At 38.3% G+C, this 22,367-nt stretch overlaps 1 protein-coding gene across 5 annotated transcripts in view; it reads left to right on the top strand.

The window, feature by feature from the left end:
- The window catches only part of MGAT4C (MGAT4 family member C), an 879,465-nt gene that overhangs the window by 580,660 nt on the left and 276,438 nt on the right, over nucleotides 1-22,367 (top strand). For 4 of the 5 annotated variants that reach the window (XM_019960319.2, XM_019960318.2, XM_070788896.1 and 1 more), the window contains exon 1: nucleotides 874-1,360. The exons of the other annotated variant lie outside the window; for it this stretch is intronic. The gene's annotated coding sequence lies outside the window, so the exon portion shown is untranslated. Of the gene's footprint in view, nucleotides 1-873; nucleotides 1,361-22,367 lie in introns of those variants that run through there. 5 annotated transcript variants of the gene reach the window in all.

The following is a 22,367-nucleotide window of genomic DNA, read 5'->3' as shown; positions in this document are numbered from 1 at the left end:
ATTCAGAAGGACATGAACCGACATAATGGTACACAGGGCACTGTTGGTGACCTTCCTTTCCCTAAAGATGGGGGTGGATGCTGAGAATTTCTCTCATTCTGTCTCCAGGTGGGTCTACTATTTGCATGCTCCACTGCACAGCTGTCAAAGGGCTTGCCCTGGGATATGACTGGCTGGATTTAGAAGGAGCTGGTCATTGAATAGCTCTAGTAATGCTCGCATCTCACAGTTATACAGCTGACAGCTCCTTTTGGTGGGGAAAGCTTGGATATATTTCAAGGTGATTGTAGTTTTGTCCCTCTGGCAGCAAGCTGCTGCAACCAGCTTAGCCCATTATCCTCCTTTCCCACTGGATTTAAGCCTAGGGAGAAGTCTGGGGCTTTTGTCAGAATAGAGGGTAAGAGATAGATAATTATCCCCCATTTGCACTCAAAGAGAACTGCGCTATATTATAAAGTAGCCTTCAATTACTGAAATGGGCTTGTCTACAGTTCCAGTGACTTATAAATTAGTCTTTGTAAAAAAAAAAAAATTAGCTTTATTGCTAATGATGTTGTACTTCTTGTATCTCATACTTTAAGCTTTATTAAACAAAACTTTATTTAACATGTAGCATTTTTAGCATTTAGAGAGTAATATTTAACATTCAGAGATCAATATATATTTTCATTTCAAAAATTTTATTAGATTTTGCAGTACACGTGGCTACTGTGACCAAATTGATCAAAAGCTCCACAGTGCATTGTCTACATTGTAATTTTTCTCAATTTGACCCTCTTAATCTCCTGGGGGCAGTTCTGTAAAATCAATGCAAAGTAATTAGAAAATTTTAAATTCTAGATGTTGTGAATATATCAGTCATCTCCTTTAATATCCACTCAATGGAATACCTTTTATAAATACTATCATTTAATAAACATATCTGGAAAATAAAGTTCCCATAGATCCTAATTAATTAATGATGTAAATTTGCCTTAGCATATTTGGGGGAAAGTATTTTCAGTTTTCTATCCTCCAGTAGCTCAGCATCACTTTCACTCCCCTTTTGAGCAAAAATTATAGTCAGAGATGAGCATTTCAATTTGCAGCTGACAGTTTAGGGTTAAGATATGATTCCAGGTAACAGAAGCCAATGAGAGTACACCCAGTTGATGTTTGTGACATCATCTTCCAGTCGGAGTACATAGAAGCGCTGAGGTAGCGTTCAGCTTCAGCCCCAGTGCCATTATGATGGATGTTTACATCTCTTCATTGAGAGCCAATTATCTCGCTTTTGTGTGAGGCCCAGGGATCACTCATGCTGCCAGGCTGCACGGAGCACTGTTGGATGTAGCTGAACCAATTGTTTTCTCTGTCTCTGGTAAGAGCCTCTTCTGTTTTACCTTTTCTTTCAAAATAAGGGTAGATGTATGTAACAGGGGAAACAGTATGAGAAACTGGTGTCGGGGTGGAAAAGGCTTACTATTTGGTCAGCTTTTAATCAGAGCACTGTTTAGCAGCATTAAAAGGAAGTGTGGATTTAGCGAAATGAATTTTAAAAGAGCACACTAACGTGCACCTGGAAAACGAATTTGCAGTAGAAAAAGAACAGCAGGTAATTCAGCTTTTCTTTTGAAAAAGGAAAGTAACTTATGAGATTATTATTATGAATATCTTTAAATATATGTGCATATGTATACACTCTGCTCCATTGCCTTTTAATTTGCTATTAGTAGCAAAGAGTAGAAGTAAAACTGGTCCATCAGATAGTGTTGCTATAAATTTAAAATGAGTTAAAGTTTCTAATTGTTAAATGATAGTTCTTTGGAACAGTTTTTGAAAGTTGTATCTATATGGGAAAACAGAATTTACCAAGGAAGCAAAGGCTTTAGCTTCTGGAATGAAGTTGTAGTACTTTATAACCATATTTATTAATTTTAGCCTAAGGAAATAATACTAGCAAATAGTTTTAAAGAATGGTATGTTTTTTCTGGAATTGAGAGATGTTAAAATCGTATATTTCATTAAGTGCTTTTGAATGCATAACAAAATTATGTGTTTTATTTATCTGAAAAATATTTAAGTCCTGAAATTAAAGCTTTCAATCATTTAATTATTTATTAGTAGTGATATTTACACCTGGGGATCCTTACGGTATTGTAGCAAAACAGATATATTTACAGCTGTTGAATTACTATGGCCATAGGTTATTAAATCTGACAGGAATCCTGAATAATCAAATACAATAAAAGCTTTTAATTGACTGAGAATTTTCATATGCTACCAAATGAATTCAGAAAACTTGTAAGTCCTCAAATATTGTCTATTATCACAGTAGAAAGCAGTAGACTATTGTTATCTTAGAGTGGAATGATATTTATGAGATGAAGACACAGAAAAGTGTAAATAGCTGTTATTTACTAGAAGATGTTGTCTTATTTTAATAGCATCTCCACTTCTTCTAGGGTAATAAAACTTTTGAATAATGACTTGTCCATCAAGCTGTGACACGTTCATGTTTTTCAGATTTATTTTTACTCTTCTTTAACATAGAATATTTCTGCCTGTGCAAACCAGTAATTGGGACAATTAGACATCGGAGTTTGGAGATGCTCAGTTTGTGCTTGGAGACAGCAGGGACTTCTCAGCTATGTCACACTTCTCTCTCTTCCACCAGCCCAGTCCTGTTTGTCAGTGCTTGACATTACTGTTGTTCGACTTGTCTCCTTCAGTCAATTCAGGTCTGAACAAAACTGAGTTTATAGAAAGTGTCAGACATGTATTAATGGAATCTAAAGAACTGAGATTGTTGTCTCAGTCAGGACAATTTATAATCAACCAAACCTCAAATGCTTAAAAGCATGATCTGGGGTTAATGTTTTTACAGGGAGATTTATGTTGGCCTACTCCATAAATTTCAAAAATCTAAAACTGGGAGTCCAAAAGTTTTGATAGGATGAACTTGAAAGCCTGATCCACAGCTTCAAAATGATTTTTTTTTTTTTTTTTGGCCATTAAGTACTTCAAAGTGGAGTTGAGTAACTCAGAGGTATTGACTGTCTTTTTCACAGGTGATCAATCTTGAGTAAGGTAAAGCATTTGTTTCCTAACACTTAATTCTCCAAAAATCTATTTATATCATTTGTCAGCAATGGAGAAAATCTTAGCCAATTAACAGTCTACACATTTAAAATTGTATTTTCTGCTGTGTATAAATGCTTTCCTCAGTGGTATAGTCTCTAATCACAAATGCACTGCTTTGGTAGTGATTACAGTTTTTAAATTGTTTATCTCTTTGTTTTCCTTTGAACAACTACATACAATATGAATATACCTGATGTGATACCTGGATGGTAGATTTCATTGACAGAAAGTTTTTGATTTTAATTTTTTTTTTAATAGAGGACATCAAGGGGATTCTAGCGATTTTCCATGCCACAAATCCCTAGGAAGAATTCTTAGAGCAGGGCAACATAGGTGAAAGAGGCATGTGCTACATGTATCCCTATGTTAGTTGCCTCCTTTCTGATACATATGTTTTTATCTGAGTTGTTATCATCTTGTATCATTTTGCATTTTCCTTCTCCATATTATCTTATCCAATTTTTGTAGATTGTGTAGCAAGTGAATGTTACTAAGTGACAGGTTTTACTAATTTTAAGAAGAGATGGAGAAAGTGCACAATGATAAAAAGATTCCTAATATTCCCTTCTGAAGTTCTTTGCATTTCCAACAGGCTGAGGGTGATATATTGATTTCTTTTCAAAAGTGTTCCTCATATTATTACTTATTCTGTAATAACATTTTTGCCTCTTAAACACCTTAATCTTCTCCTACAACTTGATTTATATAAGCACCTTTATTAGTGTCTTTAAATTACTGAATGCATGTTACCATTTAGTTTTCTACTTTCTCAGTTGAAGTATTTGTAAATGTGATGAATTCTTGACACTTGCCTTAACAATGTGAAATTCTGGACTTGCATGGCCAACTCTTTAGTGAAAAGCATAATTTTGTAACCACAATGTCATCTTAGTGTAGGCTTATATTAGTATGTGAATGTATGGATATTTAGGTGTCTACATTGCATGCATAAACATAATTCTTACAAGTACTTTAAAATTGTAACAGTTGTTTATATGGATATACTATCATTTGTTCTTAACATTTGATATATGATAATGTTATTGATACTATGGTACTAAGGAAACAGAGACTAACAGGTTTTAACTTATTGCCAGGATCACCTAGTCAGTACATCAATATATGAAGAAGACGCAGAAATAGATTTTCAAATTTTAATGCCCCCAATCAATCAGTATCTTTTTCCTCTCTCTCTCCCTTCCTCTTTCCCTCCCTCCCACCATGTATCTGGCTATCTAACTAGTCTACTACTAGTTTTATTTTATTGTCTACCCTATGATATGTACTCTTTAGGTGCTTGGGATTTATTTAGAATTGAACAATATAAAAGACCGTTGCTCTTGTTCATGTTTATGTTTTTCTGTCTGGCAAGCTCTACTGTTTTAAATTACTAAAAATATAGAGTGTATTTCAAGGTGTGGCTGAAAAAAAAAAAAAACACAGAGAACTTGCTAGGAAACAGAAAACATGAATTAAAGGATGGGCTTATTTGCACTTCTTATGTATCTATGTATCTTTAAGTTTGCAGGTATGTTCTAACCTAAACTAGATTTGCAAAACTCTAGATATTTTGAAAATGTCTGTCAGTCATTTTATAACTTATATTTTATTCTGAATGTGATCAATGCAACTTTACAAAAATAAAATGCTTAAATTACAATAGATTCCCCAAAGAGCATTTTAAAACAAAATTATCTTGTACTGCAGAGCATATTCAAGCACTCTAACTTTGTATTTATCCTCTATAATAAAGTTGCTGAGGGTTATAATGTGTTGAGTTTACAGTTGTTTGGCTTTAGAGTTTAGATAGTATAAGTAGAGTGAGAAATTGGTAAATTTTGTCTTTCTTTTTATTAAAAAAGTTAACAATATCTTCCAAATGATGAATAAAGCAAAATAGAGATAATCTGAAAATTAGCACCCATTTTTCAGTAGTTTGGCATATATTAATTCTAGTTCCTAGGGCAGTTGAACTAAAAGTAAGATTTACTACCCATTGAATTTATTTACAGATGCCCAGTGATTTAAAAGAAAAAAAAAAAAAGAGGGAGAGAGAAGCCTGAAATCTAGCCTCCTCAAAGAAAATCAATCTGCACACAGAACCTACCAATTGAAGATAAACCACTTTTAGATGGTATCATTTAATTAGCCAGTGAAGAGTCTATCTAGTGACATACACATAAATTGTAAAATAACTCCAAGTTGCCTGCATGAACTTGATTTAGTACAATTTTTTTGTGTTTGTTAATATTGGATAATAATAAAATTATATCACTGAACTGAACTTAGTCCTTTTGCTAATGTGCATTTGAAATGGGCAGAATGAGGGAGTAAAATTAGAATGTAATAATAGTATGCATTAGCTAAATTCAAGAGATATTAAGCCATACGTGTTTTGCCAAGACAGTGGGCCTTGAATTTAGCTAATTTTATCTAATAATATTCCAGAATTAGTTTTGATGACATTTATGATAAATAAAATGTAAACTGACATCCAAGTGGGTGTTTTAAGTGTAAGAAGGGTCTACTAAAAGCAGAGGATTGTTTTGTAGTACTGAGTATAAGGAGTTTGGTCACAGTCTTCATTCAGAAGTGCCCCTCTGCCCTTATGCCATGGCACACTGTAACTCAGAGGTGTACTGTAGTATTTGAATCAGTGTGAAAAAGTATTTTTCCTAAAATGGAGTATACATATTAGTACTGCCAACTCAGAACTGTGTGAAATTTATAATGTGAAGTAAAACATGATAAAATCTGCTGTAATTGATCAAGAGGCATGATGGAAAGTTCAGTTCCAGCAACTGTTCTCAATTTTAAGTGCATGAGAGACTATGAATGGATGAGCAAATAGTTCGGCTTAGCAGATAATAGCAGATGTTCTTAAAGATAATTTTTGTTTGTTTCTGTATTAGTTTTGCAAGCACTGTGGTAAAAGTATGGTTTCTGGGACCAGACTACCTGAGTATTAATACAGTGTCTTGCTTCCCCTCTTTCAGGCCTCGGTTTCTACCTATAAAAACTGAGGGAAAAAGAATTATCCACCCTCACAGGGTTGGTGAGAAAATTTTGTGAGCAAATCTTATGAGCACTGGGAACAGTGTCTGGCATATGGTATGTTTCTAATCAGTGTCACCTCCTTTTAGGATTTTTATCATTACTGACTTGTTTAGTATTGTGTGTGTGTTTATGTGTGTGTGTGTGTGTGCAGTCATGTTTTAGTTAAATTAGGAGTTTCATTAAAAACCAATTTTACAAACAAAAATCTCTGGTATAGCACAAATGGAAAAACTTTGGGAACTATTCCTTCTAATGACTGTTTAAAACTTGATACTGATCTCAGAGGACTTTAGTGCTAAATGGATAACCTTATCCACCTGCAATGTGGGAGATCTGGGTTGGACCCCCGGATTGGGAGGATCTCCTGGAGGAGGGCATGGCAACCCACTCCAGTGTTCTTGCCTGGAGAATCCCCATGGACAGAGGAGCTTGGTGGGCTACAGTCCATGGGGTTGCAAAAAGTCGGACATGACGGAGCAACCAAGCACATAGCCTTATCACTTATTATACATGAGATTTTTGATATGTCTTAGATTTCACATTTTTAATAAAAATGAATTAAATAAAAATGTATTAAATAACATTTAGGAGATTTTTCCTTGCCTGGAGAATCCCAGGGACGAGGGAGCCTGATGGGCTGTCGTCTACGGGGTCGCACAGAGTCAGACACGACTGAAGTTACTTAGCAGCAGCAGGAGGTTTCTCTAACTTTAAAATTGCATGATATGGGATGTTGCCTGTGTGTACATACACACACACATATATATGTATAAACGTTCCTATGTGTATTTAACATAAATGGAAAATCCTATAGATTTACATTTTGCTTTATTTGCCTTTAACTTTTTAATTTTATTATTTGTTGTGAGTTGGTTAGAGTTTGAAACTTGTAATTATAAAACGTTTATTTATTCTGATATTTGTGGAGGTCAGCACTCTCCTTCTTTACAACAGCTCATGCTCTCACTTGGGTGATGGAGTGGTGATAGAATGAGGCTAAAGTCCTTTTCTAGCTCATGCCGTTCTGAATCCCTAACACCCTGAAAGGCAAAATAAGTGTGTTTTGATTTGTAAAGTCTCTCTGTGTGTTATGTGTGTGTGTAGATGTTTTGCTTTATTTTAATGGAATGTGCCTAAACTTACATTAAGAGAGATACAGACAGAAAAAGATAAAAATTATTAATTTCTCTTCAGTTCACAATTTTGTAGAATCAAGGTGTTAATATATTGGTAAAACATTTTTTAAAAACCCAGTCATTTTACTAAGGTATTTTTGTTCCTTTACTTCTAAATGCTCTGGGTTATTCCATAAATTCTTTGAAGCATAGACACACAACTATTGAACACCTATTACTTGCCAACAATGAACAAACCACTACCAGTGCTCTGAAAGGGCGCATGGTCTAGAGATCAACATGTAATTGAATATAAATAATTACAATATATTGTGATAGTGTTATAGTAGAGATAAGTACAGAGTGCTGAGAGAAAATAGACAAGAAGTGACTTATTCTATTAATACCTGGAAAAAAATCAAAACTTTTCCAAAAGAAGCTATTATTTTAGGTGACTTTTAAAAAATGAGTAAAGCATTTTCCAGGTGGAGATCATCAAAGGCTATTTCATGCAGAGGGGCCTCCAGTAAGGATGGCATCCCCTCCTGTGGGAGGAGAAAGCACAGTGTATTCAGATAAGGACCAGTGTTTGGAATGACTGGAGGCAGGGACCAGGAGAAGCTAATTAGCAACTAGTTATCAGAACAAATGCTGGTTGTAAAAAACCAGTAGGGACAACCTGGTCATAACTGCGTAAGTACAAGTCTTGGCCTGAAGGTTAAATTGAGTTTTTTTAAAAACTTAAATACTGTGGAAAGTCTATGATGAGATAGATCACTGTGGTTTTGAATAAACATTCCTGGAGAAGGGAATGGCAACCTACTACAGTATTCTTGCCTGGAGAAATCCATGGAGAGAGGGACCTGGTGGGTAAAGAGCTGGGCACGATGGAGTGACTAAATGCTTTATGCTGGAATGCTTTCTAAAAGAAACTGGAAGCAAAATTACCTTGGGATTATTTAAAACAGTCTGACCCATCAGAGAAGAAGAAAGGGCAAAAGAATCTACTTCATTAAATTTTAAATTGCGTTATTAGATTCCCCATTCTATTAATTTATTTTAAAGTATGAATGATATCAAGTAGGGTGACTAATTACATAAAAATAGTGAAGAGGGTCACGCAAAACAACATTGAAAAGTGTATCAGAGTTTTGGAAAGATTCCTTGAGTTACTCTTGATGATACTGATCAAACATCAGCTAAAGATAGAAAATGTCTGATCCTAAATGACCCAGTGTTTCCATAACTGGCTAGCTCTCAGGTCAGGGGGAATGGACTTTCTCTTATCTGATGACTCAATTCATTGTACTTATTTTTAAATTACTTAACATTAAATAAAAGTTATTTGTTTTTCAATTATTTTAAAGGAAAAAAATGAAACACTATTTCATTCCCTTCTTGATATGATTTGCTGCTGCTGCTGCTAAGTCGCTTCAGTCGTGTCCGACTCTGTGTGACCCCAGAGACAACAGCCCACCAGGCTCCCCTGCCCCTGGGATTCTCCAGGCAAGAACACTGGAGTGGGTTGCCATTTCCTTTTCCAATGCATGAAAGTGAAAAGTAAAAGTGAAGTCGCTCAGTCGTGTCCGACTCCCAGCAATCCCATGGACTGGTGGCATGTAATTTATGTTAAGGGCTTCCCTAGTGTCTCGGCTGTAAGGAATCCGCCTGCCAAAGCAGAAGATGCAGGTTAGATCCCTGGGTTGGGAAGATCCCCTGGTGAAGGCAATGACAACCCACTCCAGTACTCTTGCCTGGGAAATCCCATGGACAGAGGAACCTAGCAGGCTACATGAGGTCACAAAAGAACTGGACATGACTTAGTGAATAAACAGCAGCAGCACCAATGAAGCCATTAGAGAAGTGGCGATCCAGGAAAGAAAATATTTTAGGGAAAGTGAAAAATAAATAACAAAAGGATCCACTAGCATACAGGATTGTGCTAGTTAATCATAGGGAATGTGACAACTAAGGTTCCTCCTCACGTACTGAATTCCTACTCATCATTCAAATTGCAGTGAAAGAAATACACTGTTAAAGTAATCCTCTTGAGTTCCTTGGCCAGGTCAAATTTTCCCATTATAGGCTTTTAAGAAGAATATTTAATATTTGCAAGAGTTGCAGGATTTTTTGATTAATAGAAATTTTTAATTCCAATCTTCCCAACTAGACTAAATTTTCATGAAAATGACAGCTGATCCTGTTTTGACTCATCACTGAATCTCCCTCATCTAGCATAATGTCTAATGTAAGAATAGCCACTAAATAAAAAGTATAGGCACTTAGAAGATGGAAAAAAAAAAGAATAGTACTTTTTCCGAGATAAAAACAAAGGTGCCGAGATACTAGTGGATCTTAATAATAAACAGGAAAGTTGAATGGACTTTCTGAGAGTATTAAAATACTGGATTGGCCAAAACTCATTTTGTTTACCCTGTTACATATTACAAAAAACTTGAACAAACTTTTTGGCTAACCCAATACTTGCTCATCTCTGCAGCCTCTTCATCACTGATGTGTGGATGACTTATAAGTGGTACACTTGAGCTGCATGTCAAACAACAAAAATACTATCAATGTCTACTTGTAAATTGTGATATAAATATAGCAAAAGTCTTTTGGAATACAGATATTTGTATACAGATACAGATATGAGGAAATGTAGACCCTGCAAAGGTTATAGAAATTGAGTAACCATATGTACAACTTGTACCAGGTATAACTGGTTTTACTGAAACTAGAAAAAAGTGTAACTGAGAATGTTCTGGCCAACCATATGAAAGACAGCAGAAAGGCTCAAAATACAGGATAAAAGGAAATTGTACTTTAAATTGAAGAGAAGGTCACTGGTGGCCTTAAAGAAAGTAGTTTGAGATGGTAGGTAGCAAAGAAATTGATTGTTAGGAATTGAAGTCATGTTCAAGCAATTTATTTTATTTTATTTTTTTTAATGTTCAAGCAATTTAGAAGTGAAAAGGAATGAAGACCTGCTAGACAGAACTGTCAAATAATGACTTCTTCCTAAATGGAAAAAATTTATTCCATGGGTAGATGTGTGAAATATTAAGTAACATTTACCCTTTTAAACTGGTCTTCATAACTTGTACCAAACATATTCATAAAAAATAACTACATGTTGTACACCTTTGTTATTATATTTAAGACATCATCATGGTTTTAAAAAAAAGGACAACAGCATATCCAAAATGTAGAAAATTGTGGTGATTATTTACTCAGAAGTTAATTTATTCTCATAAAAAATTCTTTTAATTGAAGCTTTCTGTAAGCATCTTTATAGACAATAAGTAGCTCTTGCTTTGTAAGTAAATGCATGAATAAACCTCCTGACAGTAAGACTTGAACCCTCCAGTAGGGCAAAAAATATTCCAAAAAAAAAAAAATCAAGCTGCACCAAGAAATATCTACAACCTGCTATATAGAAGAGCTCCCATACCATAAGAGGTTGGAGAAATTAGCTGAAACACAAAAGAGAGAAAGATATGTGGTGGATATTAGTTCAAAAATCTGTATGATTAGAGAATAAGATGAATGTAAAATAAATGTAAATACATAGAAAATTTTATATTTTGATATATGCAAAAATACACATTTAGCATTAGAAAATTTTATTTTCAAAGTTGGCCACACATTGAACTATTTACTCTGGTATCTCTGCAATGATTATAGAAATCTTAAAAAGAGATTTGTGATTTGCCTAGAAAAAAACCATTTTGCTTAATTTACTTGTTCTTGTGATTTGGGGAAAGGTCAGGGTATCTTTAAATATTCTAGTTAGGAGAGAAATGAGATTTTTCCTCTTTCCAAAATAGTCTCGAAAAGAAAGCAATAGAATTTGACTACTAACTCTAGCAACCTACAGGAGAGGAGGATGTGCTGCCCCAGATTCAGAGAACAGCGAGGTCAAAAAAGGGTTTTGAAATTGGAGAAGTCCACAGTACTATGCCTAGGGAAAACCATGGCCACCTCAGTGTAAATAGATGTTCTCTCGGTGTTGTTCTGTAGTTAGACTAGACTCCAGAAAATCTAGAAGCAATCTGAGGATTCTTGTGAAATCAAAAATAGGACAAGTCCAAAAAAAAAAAAAAAAGGCAAAACATGGTGTCTGAGGTCAGAGAAGTGGGAATCTAGGCAAGATGACTGACTTCAGAGACAAGATTCTTATTTTCAAAAAGTCTAGGGAAGCAGCCTCATGGTGGAAACCTGGCTTGCTAACAAGGGACCTGAGAACTGGGAAAGGGCTGACTTGTCCCCACTTATAAGCAAAAACTCAAGGACTGGGTGGAGGTGCTGAGGTCAGAGAAATTCTAGAATCTGGGGTGGATTTGAACCTATAGTTTGGCTAGGTGGCTCCGTCAGTGAAGAATAGAGGCTTGACTTGAAGCCCCATTATTTGGTCTATTCATTTGAGCTACTAACTAGGGCATGAAAGCCAAGGGTTAAAACTGTGTGGGCTGTGAAGCCAGTCAGGTATGCACTAATTTCTGGCTTCACCATTTACCAATGGTACAGTCATGGGCAAAGCATGTCACCTCTCTTCTTCTCAGTCGTCTCATCTGAGGGACACTGGGGATCATATGAAATATTATATAACATTCATTTAGCACAATAATGGTATTCAGTTCTTGCTGGATAACTACTGTACTTTATTTTTATGACTAACCTGCAAACTCTACCCATCAGTTCCATTACTCCTCAAACACACCTCTGGTTTAGGTACATATTCCATCTACTTGGAGCACTCTGTTGTCAATTCCTCTTCATCCTTCATGTCTCAGTTCAGATGTCATTACTGGCAGAGTAGAGAGATTCCTTAAGTCTCTTTTGCAATGGGGAGGCATCTCTCTTTTGTGCTCAGACAGCACCTGTACTTTCCCTAGCATGTATTTTCATTGCCATTTCCTTCTCTGTATCTCCCATATCTCCCATTAGACTCAAAACTCCATATGTTTGGGGATTTCATATGTTTTATCTGGGACTTCCCTTGTGGCTCAGCTGATAAAGAATCTACCTGCAATGCAGGAGACCTGGGTTCAGTCTCTGGGTTGGGAAGACCCACTGGAGAAGAGAACGGCTACCCACTCCAGAATTCTGGCCTGGAGAATTCCACGGACTGTATAGTCCATTGGGTCACAAAGAGTCAGACACAAATGAGAGACTTTCACTTTTCGTGGTAGCTCAGCTGGTAAAGAATCCACCTGCAGTGCAGGAGACCCCAGTTCAATTCCTCAGTTGGGTAGATCTCCTGGAGAAAGGATAGGCTACCCACTCCAGTATTTCTTGGGCTTCCTTGGTGGCTCAGACAGTAAGGAGTCCTTATGCACTGTGGGAGACCTGGGTTCCATCCTTGGGTCAGGAAGATCCCCTGGAAGAGGGCATGACAACCCACTCCAGTATTTTTGCCTGGAGAATCCCCATGGACAGAAGAGCCTGAGAGTGCAAAGAGTCGGACGCAACTGAGTGACTAAGCACACTACAGCGTGTTTTATCCACTGCTGTTTCAGCAGTGCTGACATAGAGTAGATCATTAAATGGTGATTAAATGAATAGATGATGAAAGACCCCAGACTTAGATCCCTTAGGAGAGCCATAATCTGAAAGGAGTTTTCGATTATACTTTAATTTAGGGGCTGGTAACTGGAGAATAGAACTAGAAGATCTGAGGTCCCTCAGAAGGTTGCAGTGGGACTCACTCCTGTTAATCCTTGGCCCTCTCAAGATGAAACCTTTAGGTATTGTGCACAGCCCAAAAGCTGCTGTGTCAGTCACCATCTTCCTCTTTCTAGTTGGTGTAAACATGCCTGAGAACCGGTCAATGAAGAACAGCCCAACTTCAATCAGAGCAAAGCATTCTGGGAAGCGCTCTATGGATGCTTCTATTTGTGGGCATGTGGGCACACCCTGTGCAACCCACTGCTCTTCTGAGTATTCAGAAGCTCTCCTCTTACATTTATTTTATTTGTATTAACTTATTTGACTGTGAAAAAAAAATGTTTAAACTCTACCAGCAGTGCTACCTACTGGAATCAGTTTGGGAACTTGAAGAATGCATGCAGAGCCCTGAAGAGCTGCAAATAGAAGTCACAGGGACTAAGCTAGGCTATGGTCCTCTTTTCTTCTCCTTGGGTTATGTTCTCACTGCTCTGCAGGAATGTAGTCATCTTTTAATGCTCTGTGACAAATTACCCCCAACCCTAGATGCTAACAGGCTTCCTAGGTGGCGCTAGTGGTAAAGAACCTGCCTTCCAATGCTGGAGATGTTAGGTGGGTTTGATCCCTTAGTCAGAAAAATCCCATGGAAGGGATTTGCATGGCAACCCACTCCAGTATTCTTGCCTGGAAAATCCCGTGGACAGAGGAGTCTGGTGCGTTAGAGTCCATAGTTTAAGGAAGAGTCAGACACGACTGAAGCAACTTAGCACACTTGCACTCACGCATATAGATGCCTAAAACAATAGATATTATCGCACAGGTTCAGTGGGTCAGTGATACAGGCACAGCTTAAACAAATCCTTTGCTCAGTCTTAAGAGGCTGCAATAAAGGTGTAGCCATGTGCTTTTCTGGAGTTTGGTTTCTGTTTCAGGCCCAGGTGGTTGCTGGCAGAATTTAGTTCCTCGTGGCTGTAGAATTGAGGTCCTTATTTATTTTCTTGCTGGCTGTCAGCTGGGAGCCACTCTCAGCTCCTACAGCTGCCTGAGTCCCTTGCTAAGAGGCTGTCTCGACAAGGCTGCTAAGTTTTCCAAAACAGCAGGGGAGTCTTTGCTAAAGTCTGCTAAGATGGAGTCTTATGTAACAATATAACTGTAGGCATAACACCCTATCACTTTTGCCATAGTCTATTGGCAATGAGTCAGTCACAGGTTATGCCCATACTCAAGTGGAGGGAATTATACAAGGATGTGACTCTTTGAGGGTCACCGTTGAGGGTCACCTTGGGATGTGTCCACCACAGGGAGCAATCACAGAATATTCTGAGACCTCTATGTGACTGTGAGCCACCATTATCTAACCCCTTAAAGACTTTCTACAAAACTCTCTAAACTTACAAAGGGCCAGGCTCACAGGAAAGGGCTAATTTTGAGCAAGAAGGTGGACCAGTAATCAAGAGAAAGTGATCATAAGAGCCAGAAAAATGGCCAATTGCCTCCTCCTGATTCGCTCAAGAAGGAAAAAGTGTAGCAACATGTACTTAACCATGGGTCTGGGAGCTAGGGCAATCGCTGTTGTGTTTGACTGTCATTAGACATTTTACATTCAGATCAGATCAGATCAGATCAGTCGCTCAGTCCTGTCCAACTCTTGCGACCTCATGATTTGCAGCACGCCAGGCCTCCCTGTCCATCACCAACTCCCAGAATTCATTAAAACTCAGGTCCATCGAGTCAGTGATGCCATCCAGCCATCTCATCCTCTGTCGTCCCCTTCTCCTCCTGCCCCCAATCCCTCCCAGCATCAGAGTCTTTTCCAATGAGTCAACTCTTTGCATGAGGTGGCCAAAGTACTCGAGTTTCAGCTTTAGCATCATTCCTTCCAAAGAAATCCCAGGGCTGATCTCCTTCAGAATGGACTAGTTGGATCTCCTTGCAGTCCAAGGGACTCTCAAGAGTCTTCTCCAACACCACAGTTCAAAAGCATCAATTCTTCAGTGCTCAGCCTTCTTCACAGTCCAACTCTCACATCCATACATGACCACAAGAAAAACCATAGCCTTGACTAAACGAACCTTTGTTGGCAAAGTAATGTCTCTGACATTTTACATTAGGGATTCATATTTTCAACCCATTATGAAGAGGACAGTTGAGCGTCACATGGCCAATGTCCTTACTTGGGGCCACCACTATTGTTTCTCTGCTTATTAAAAATTGGGGCTTCCCTCATAGCTCAGTTGGTAGAGAATCCACCTGCGATGCAGGGGACCCCAGTTTGATTCCTGGGTTGGGAAGATCTGCTGGAGAAGGGATAGGCTACCCACTCCAGTATTCTGGCCTGGAGAATTCCATGGACTGTATTGTCCATTGGGTCACAAAGAGTCAGACACAACTGAGCGACTCTCACTTCAAAGCAAAATACCTGAGTAATTCCAGTTCCTGGGCTCCTTTCGCAGCTAGAGTCAGTTTTCCTCCTCCTGCTTTGCTGAAAGCTCTGAGGGGCCAGCAAAACCCTTAAGAAGCTGGGAAGGGTATGTGTATGTGTGTGTGTGTTGAGCGGGGGTGACTGCCTTTCATAAGCCATTGCTGAGGTATGTGTTAGTCTCTCTGTCATGTCCAACTTTTTGCAACCCCATGAACTGTAGCCCACCAGGCTCCTCTGTCCATGGAATTCTCCAGGCAAGAATACTGGAGTGGGTTGCCATTCCCTTCTCCAGGGGATCTTCCTAACCCAGGGATCGAACCCAGGTCTCCCACATTTCAGGCGGATTCTTTACTATTTGAACCACCAAGCAGTTGCACACAACTGGGATTTGTTGGCACAGCTCAACTTTCAGCAGTCCCCTTCCACTTTTCTTCATCATTTATTCTTTCTATATGCCTTGAAATATCCTAATACTTTATTCTATTTTCCCTGACAATAAAACCAAATCAGTAAAGGCCCTTGAAATTTCAAGTCCTAAAGTCAAGTGTCCTGATATACAGAAACTACAGGATTGAAAAAGAAGTCACTACATGTGGAACACACAGGAAGAGAAATAGTGGAAATGATAGCAACTTTTGAGAATCTAAGAAGACAATCAGGGCTTCACTCAACCATTTAAAATAGAGAAATAATGCAGTTTGAGATGAAAGAGAAGTTGAACCTGCAGCAGCATCAGTGGTTGGCAAAGACAGCTTTGGGAGTACTGTGTTTTTTGCATTTATCTCGCAGACTCCTGTAATGAGAGGGGCTTTGCCACATGTTCTCTAAAGTTCAGCCAAATGGTTGCATTGTCCTGATCGCCTGGGACAGTTCACAGCGTAAAGAGGAACAGGCCTAACTGAAGCTTGAAGCCCTGGAGAAAACGTAAATTTCACTCAGTGATCTTTAAATGCTCTTGCTAGGGTCTTGCTGCTGCCGCCGCCAAGGCACTTCAGTCGTGTCTGACTCTGTGCGACCCCATAGACGTCAGACTACCAGGCTCCCCCGTCCCTGGGATTCTCCAGGCAAGAACACTGGAGTGGGTTGCTATTTCCTTCTCCAATGCATGAAAGTGAAAAGTGATAGTGAAGTCGCTCAGTCAGTCCAACCCTCAGTGACCCCATGGACTGCAGCCTTCCAGGCTCCTCCATCCATGGAATTTTCCAGGCAGGAGTACTGGAGTGGGTGCCATTGCCTTCTCCCTCCTAGGATCTTAGGAAGCTGTAAAACACTCAGTCAAAGGGAGATACCTGGGTGATTTGGTGGGCTAGTAAAGAGAAGAGGGTGGGCTTTGAAGTCAAAATAACTTCTGAGACACTGGGAGGCCAACATCAGTAACATGAACGGTTTCAATTTCTTCCTGTCCCTCAGTCTCAGGTGATGTGAGGGCCGGATGGCCCACGCATGTTCAGTAGGACCAGACTGATTAGTACGGTTAGTCAGACTGAAGTGAAAGGTCTGTCAGCACATCAGAACAGGCTGGGTGGCCATGTGGGGAGACACCTGCCGTGAAGACTGGGGAAGGTTCACTTGGCATTTGGGTGACACTTCGTTGAGCGCTTCCTCACATACAGCAGTCAAGCTAGTCTAGGATCTGAGACCAGCCCTGGCTCAACTGCCACTGAAGATTCATGGCTGCTTTTCACTGCCTCTTCCTCTTGGGAAGGATAGTTCTGGCCTAGAGGAGGTAAGGGATGGTCTTCCTAGACTTTCACGAGTCAAATCTTGACTCAGTCTGGTTACTATGAGGACCAATGTAACTAAGCACAGTAATAATTATAAGCTATTTAATGAAGTAAGAATTTATGAGTCCATATCAATAATAAATAGATAATAAATAAATAGGGGAAGAGGTATAGCCTTTATTTATATTATATTCGGAGGACCAACTAGGAAATGGAAAGAGTGGAAGGTGCAAAATTGTCATTTTGCTTCCAAAATAGTAACAATTGGATTGAATAAACCACAGTTAGGTGCTATATCTGGGGTGGGGGGGTTTGATGTGAAGCAGAATATCTGAATAGCTGTAAAATGGCTCATAGAGACTGTTTCTCAGTTGAAAGGAAGAACAAAAAGAATGATTACAGTGGAAAATCAGGCAACACCTTGACTGTTGTTTTAATTTTCAAAATTAACATCACCAGTGAAAGACAGGTGGCTATTAGGCATCCCCAGATTTGATTCCCAGAAATGAACGAATTTACCTATGTATTATTTTTGCCTGGGATCATCAATCTAAAGCTAATCAAGAAACATCAGACAAATCCAAAATGAGAAACATTCAAATAACTAAGAGACATTGAGGTTTTTATTTCTCAAAACTACCAATGTCATGACAATCAGAAAGGTACTGACATGATTCAGAGTAAGGCAGGCTGAAGAGATACAATAGTTAAATGCAGTCCCCCATCCTAGGCTAATGAATATTTTTTGGTCCAAATACTTTTGTAATGTGGACACTTATTATTTAAAGTATTATATCAGTATTGTGCTGTGTGCTAAGTCACTTCAGTTGTGTCTGACTCTTTGTAACACCATGGACTGCAGCCCACCAGGCTCCTATGTCCATGGAATCCTCCAAGAAAGAATACTGGAATGGGTTGCCATGCCCTCCTCCAGGGGATCTTGACAACCCAAGGACTGAACCCTTGTCCCTTACATCTCTAGCACTGGCTGGCAGTTTCTTTACCACTAGTGCCACTTGGGAAACCACATTAGTATTAAATTTTCTTAACTGGAGAATTTTAGTGTGGTTATGTAAGAGAATATCATTATTATTAGGAATTAAAGATCAACATATTTAAGAGTAAAAGGCCATGGTATTTGGAATGTCCAAATGATGAGAGAGAGAAAGAAAGAGAGGGATAAACAGAAGGAGAGATTAATCAAATAATAATCAGGGTAAAATGTTAGTAATATTTGAATCCAGGTTAAGAGGAGAGTGGAAAAGTTGGCTTAAAGCTCAACATTCAGAAAACGAAGATCATGGCATCTGGTCCCATCACTTCATGGGAAATAGATGGGGAAACAGTGGAAACAGTGTCAGACTTTATTTTTGGGGGCTCCAAAATTACTACAGATGGTGATTGCAGCCATGAAATTAAAAGACCCTTACTCCTTGGAAGGAAAGTTATGACCAATCTAGATAGCATATTCAAAAGCAGAGACATTACTTTGCCAACAAAGGTCCGTCTAGTCAAGGCTATGGTTTTTCCAGTGGTCACGTATGGATGTGAGAGTTGGACTGTGAAGAGAGCTGAGCACCGAGGAATTGATGCTTTTGAACTGTGGTGTTGGAGAAGACTCTTGAGAGTCCCTTGGACTACAAGGAGATCCAACCAGTCCATTCTAAAGGAGATCCGTCCTGGGTGTTCTTTGGAAAGAGTGATGCTAAAGCTGAAACTGCATTACTTTGGCCACCTCATGCAAAGAGTTGACTCATTGGAAAAGACCCTGATGCTTGGAAGGATTGGGGGCAGGAGGAGAAGGGGACGACAGAGGATGAGATGGCTGGATGGCATCACTGACTCAATGGACATGAGTTTTAGTGAACTCCGGGAGTTGGTGATGGACAGGGAGGCCTGGCATGCTGCAATTCATGGGATTGCAAAGAGTTGGACATGACTGAGCGACTGAACTGAACTAAGAGTATTTTGATGTTCTTTATATTATTTTTATTCCTGCATTGTTGTTGTTGTTCAGTCATTAAGTCATGTTCAACTCTTTGCACATGAGTTGAACATGACTCATGGAGTGCTGGACTGCAGCACTCCCACCTTCCCTGTCCTTCAGTATCCCCCAGAGTTTGCTCAAATTCATGTCCACTGAGTCGGTGATGCCATCCAACCATCTTATCCTCTGTCACCACCTTCTCCTCCTGCCCTTAACCTTTCCTAGCATCAGTCTTTCTCAGTGAGTTGGTTCTTCACATCAGGTGGCCAAAGGATTGAAGCTTCAGCTTTAGCATCAGTCCTTCCAATGAATATTTGGGGTTGATTTCCAGTAGGATTGATTGGTTTGATCTTGCAGTCCAAGTGACTCAGGAGTCTTTTCCAACACCACAATTCAAAAGCATCAATTCTTTGGCACTCAGCCTTCATTATAGTCCACCTCTCACATCCATACATGAACACTGGAAAAATGAGAGCTTTAACTATATGGACGTTTCTTGGCAAAGTGATGTCTTTGGTTTTTAATACACTGTTTAAGTTTGTCATAGCTTTTCTTCCAAGGAGTCAGCGTCTTTTAATTTTATGGCTACCCTTTAAAAATTTTTTTTCATTGTACTGCATGACATGTGGGATCTTAATTCCCTGACCAGGGATTGAATCCCCCTGCATTGCGAGCACAAAGTCTTAACCACTGGACTGCCAGGGTAGTCCCTCTTGCTACTTTTTTAAAATACAAATTTAAAGTTATTTCCAAATGTAAAGTTCACAAATGAATTATCCAATATATATTTCTAAGTTAAAAATATCTAGTATGTTGTATTTATTTGCTCTCTCACGTGTTCAAAATGAATATAAAGGCTAAGACACACACACTCTTTAATATGCATGAAAGTATCTGGAAACATACACATGACAAGGAAATGTTGTTGGTTTTTGCCTCTGGGTCAGGGAAGGTGTATCTGGAGAGGAGAAAGACCTAGTTTTTACCATATAACCCTTTTGTAATGTTGGAATTAAAAAAATACATGTACCTTTAAAATTGAAAGTGATAGCTTAATTTAATTCAGTTTAATATACGTTAACTGCTATGCACATGAGTCTAGGCCCTAGAAATATAGTGAAAGAGCTTCTTTTGAATCGTTTGACCTCCAGTAACACATGTTCTACTTGGAGAGACAAGGAGAAAATCTTTTAATCAATGAAGAAAGGGAGGAGAACTGAGATCCTGTTATTAAAACAAAATAAGGGGGAAAGAAGTACAGGACCGTGTTGTACATCTGGATCTCCCACTGTTTTAACTGCACCTCACCTGAAGCATTTATACTTTATTTTTTTCACTTTGTAAGAGATTAAGTAACATTTTCCCCACTGCTTTCTACATAAGGGTGTTCTAACTATTAATAAAATTATTTTTATGGAAATTCTTGAACTTCATTTGAGAAAGGTCTGAAATAAATACAAATAGGTAATAATATTAATGTCCATTAAAAAATACTTCTATGAAACATGCTCAAGTGTGGAAGGAAGGAAAAGAAGGAGAGAGGGAAGAGGAAAAGGAAAGAAAAGGGATATAAGCCTTCTTATATTAACTTCTTTAGACTTTTACCTGCTCTCTGAAATTTCTGTGTAATTTGGCATTTTATAGCAAATGTAGTCATGTTCCTTCCCTCACAGGCTTCCAAGAAAGCAGTTTTCATGTTTTAAAGGCCGGTTTTATTGAGACATACAGAAAGTGATGATTTTGGGACAATTACCTTGCAGTCATTCCACTGAGATTGAATCAAAGTTTGCCACGGTCTCTGACAACTGTTTTGGAACACATCCAGTTTAATAACATCGTTACTGTGGAACATTTCCTAAAGGAAAAAGACAAGAACATCAGCAGAATACCACTATATAAACACAAAGTTAAAAAGATAGTGTGTAGAAAGGATGTTAAGGGTCAACTTTTAAGACCACAAAAGCAATAAGTTTTAAGTTTGAAGTTGAAGCCTGGGACTTAGAGTTTTCTACGGTACCATATATTACTGCCTGTTTTGAATAATTTTTGAATGTTATTCTGATAACCGCAGAATGCATGAGGTCTGCTAGAAATGAACATTTTATATTTTTAACATTAATGCCATTTGCATAACACTTTTTTTTCCAAATGCTCTCACACTTATTATCTTACTTGGGAACCTCTGCTGCTTGTGCAATTGCATTTTCATTAAATCACATCCCCTCTCCAGTAACCTATTCTTTCCTTTTGTAAATGAAAAGTACACTTTAATTGTAATCATAAATAATTCTATGATTTATTATTCTGCTGGATACTATATTGATTATTGAATATAAAAAGTTTTAACAATTTGAGGATGGTATATGATACAAATTTAAATATGGTACAAAGCAATGCCTATGCTGCCTAGGTTTTCTGGCACAATTAGAACTGTCCTTTCAGCAACACCTTTGTTGCTGACCCTGAAACCCTATAACGTGAATTCAGATAAATTCTATAACAGAAGGCACAGCATTCTACACATGATAATTTGCACAGTAATGCCTTTTTTATGTTTTGGTAAATGTGAAGATTTTAATAGAAAACATCAAATATTGTAGCAAAATAAGGAAATTATGAAAATGTATAAAACAGAACAATGTAACCCTCAAGACAGTTCTTTCAATCATAGATTATTCTTTTCAGATAGCTCCAAGCATCTCCTAAGTGTTCAGACCTTTGTATTACTTAGCTATGCAACATGTTGGCAGAAGACTATCTCACACTTTTCAGCATGAAAGAACCTGAAAGCTGATTGCTAGAAGCAACAGGAGTGGGCAGTATAATATGAGCAAATCTAGTCTGTAGCCATGAGTCTAAGAAGCTGTGATTATCCTGATAAATAATTGCTAGAGATGGTTTCCCAACTAAGGAGTCTGCTCGTCTTCTGCCAGTACATCATACAGTTCAGTGACAGAGGCTGGAAACAAGGGGTCAGGGAAAAGGTGAAACTGGAGAAGTTCGTGAGGAATGGAGGAAATATTACACCTTGTATGAACTTTGTGTTGTTATTCATATGGAGGAGGAAGTCACCAGAGTCTCAGCTTTATTAAAAGAGTGAACAATATATGTTTATATTTTAGGCAGGGGGGAAGTCTTGTTTGATTCTCTGTTAATGAAATGAAAGTAGACAACTTTAGAACAGAGATGTCAGTCAAGTGTATGTTAAGGGTTATTGAGGAAATTGATAATATGGCCTGAACCTCTGTGGCATGTGACTTCTGGCATAT

This window comes from Bos indicus, chromosome 5 (assembly GCF_029378745.1).
Source record: "Bos indicus isolate NIAB-ARS_2022 breed Sahiwal x Tharparkar chromosome 5, NIAB-ARS_B.indTharparkar_mat_pri_1.0, whole genome shotgun sequence".
NCBI lineage: Eukaryota > Metazoa > Chordata > Mammalia > Artiodactyla > Bovidae > Bos > Bos indicus.
Note: the sequence above shows the minus strand (reverse complement) of the source record. Positions and strands in the feature narration are given on the sequence as shown.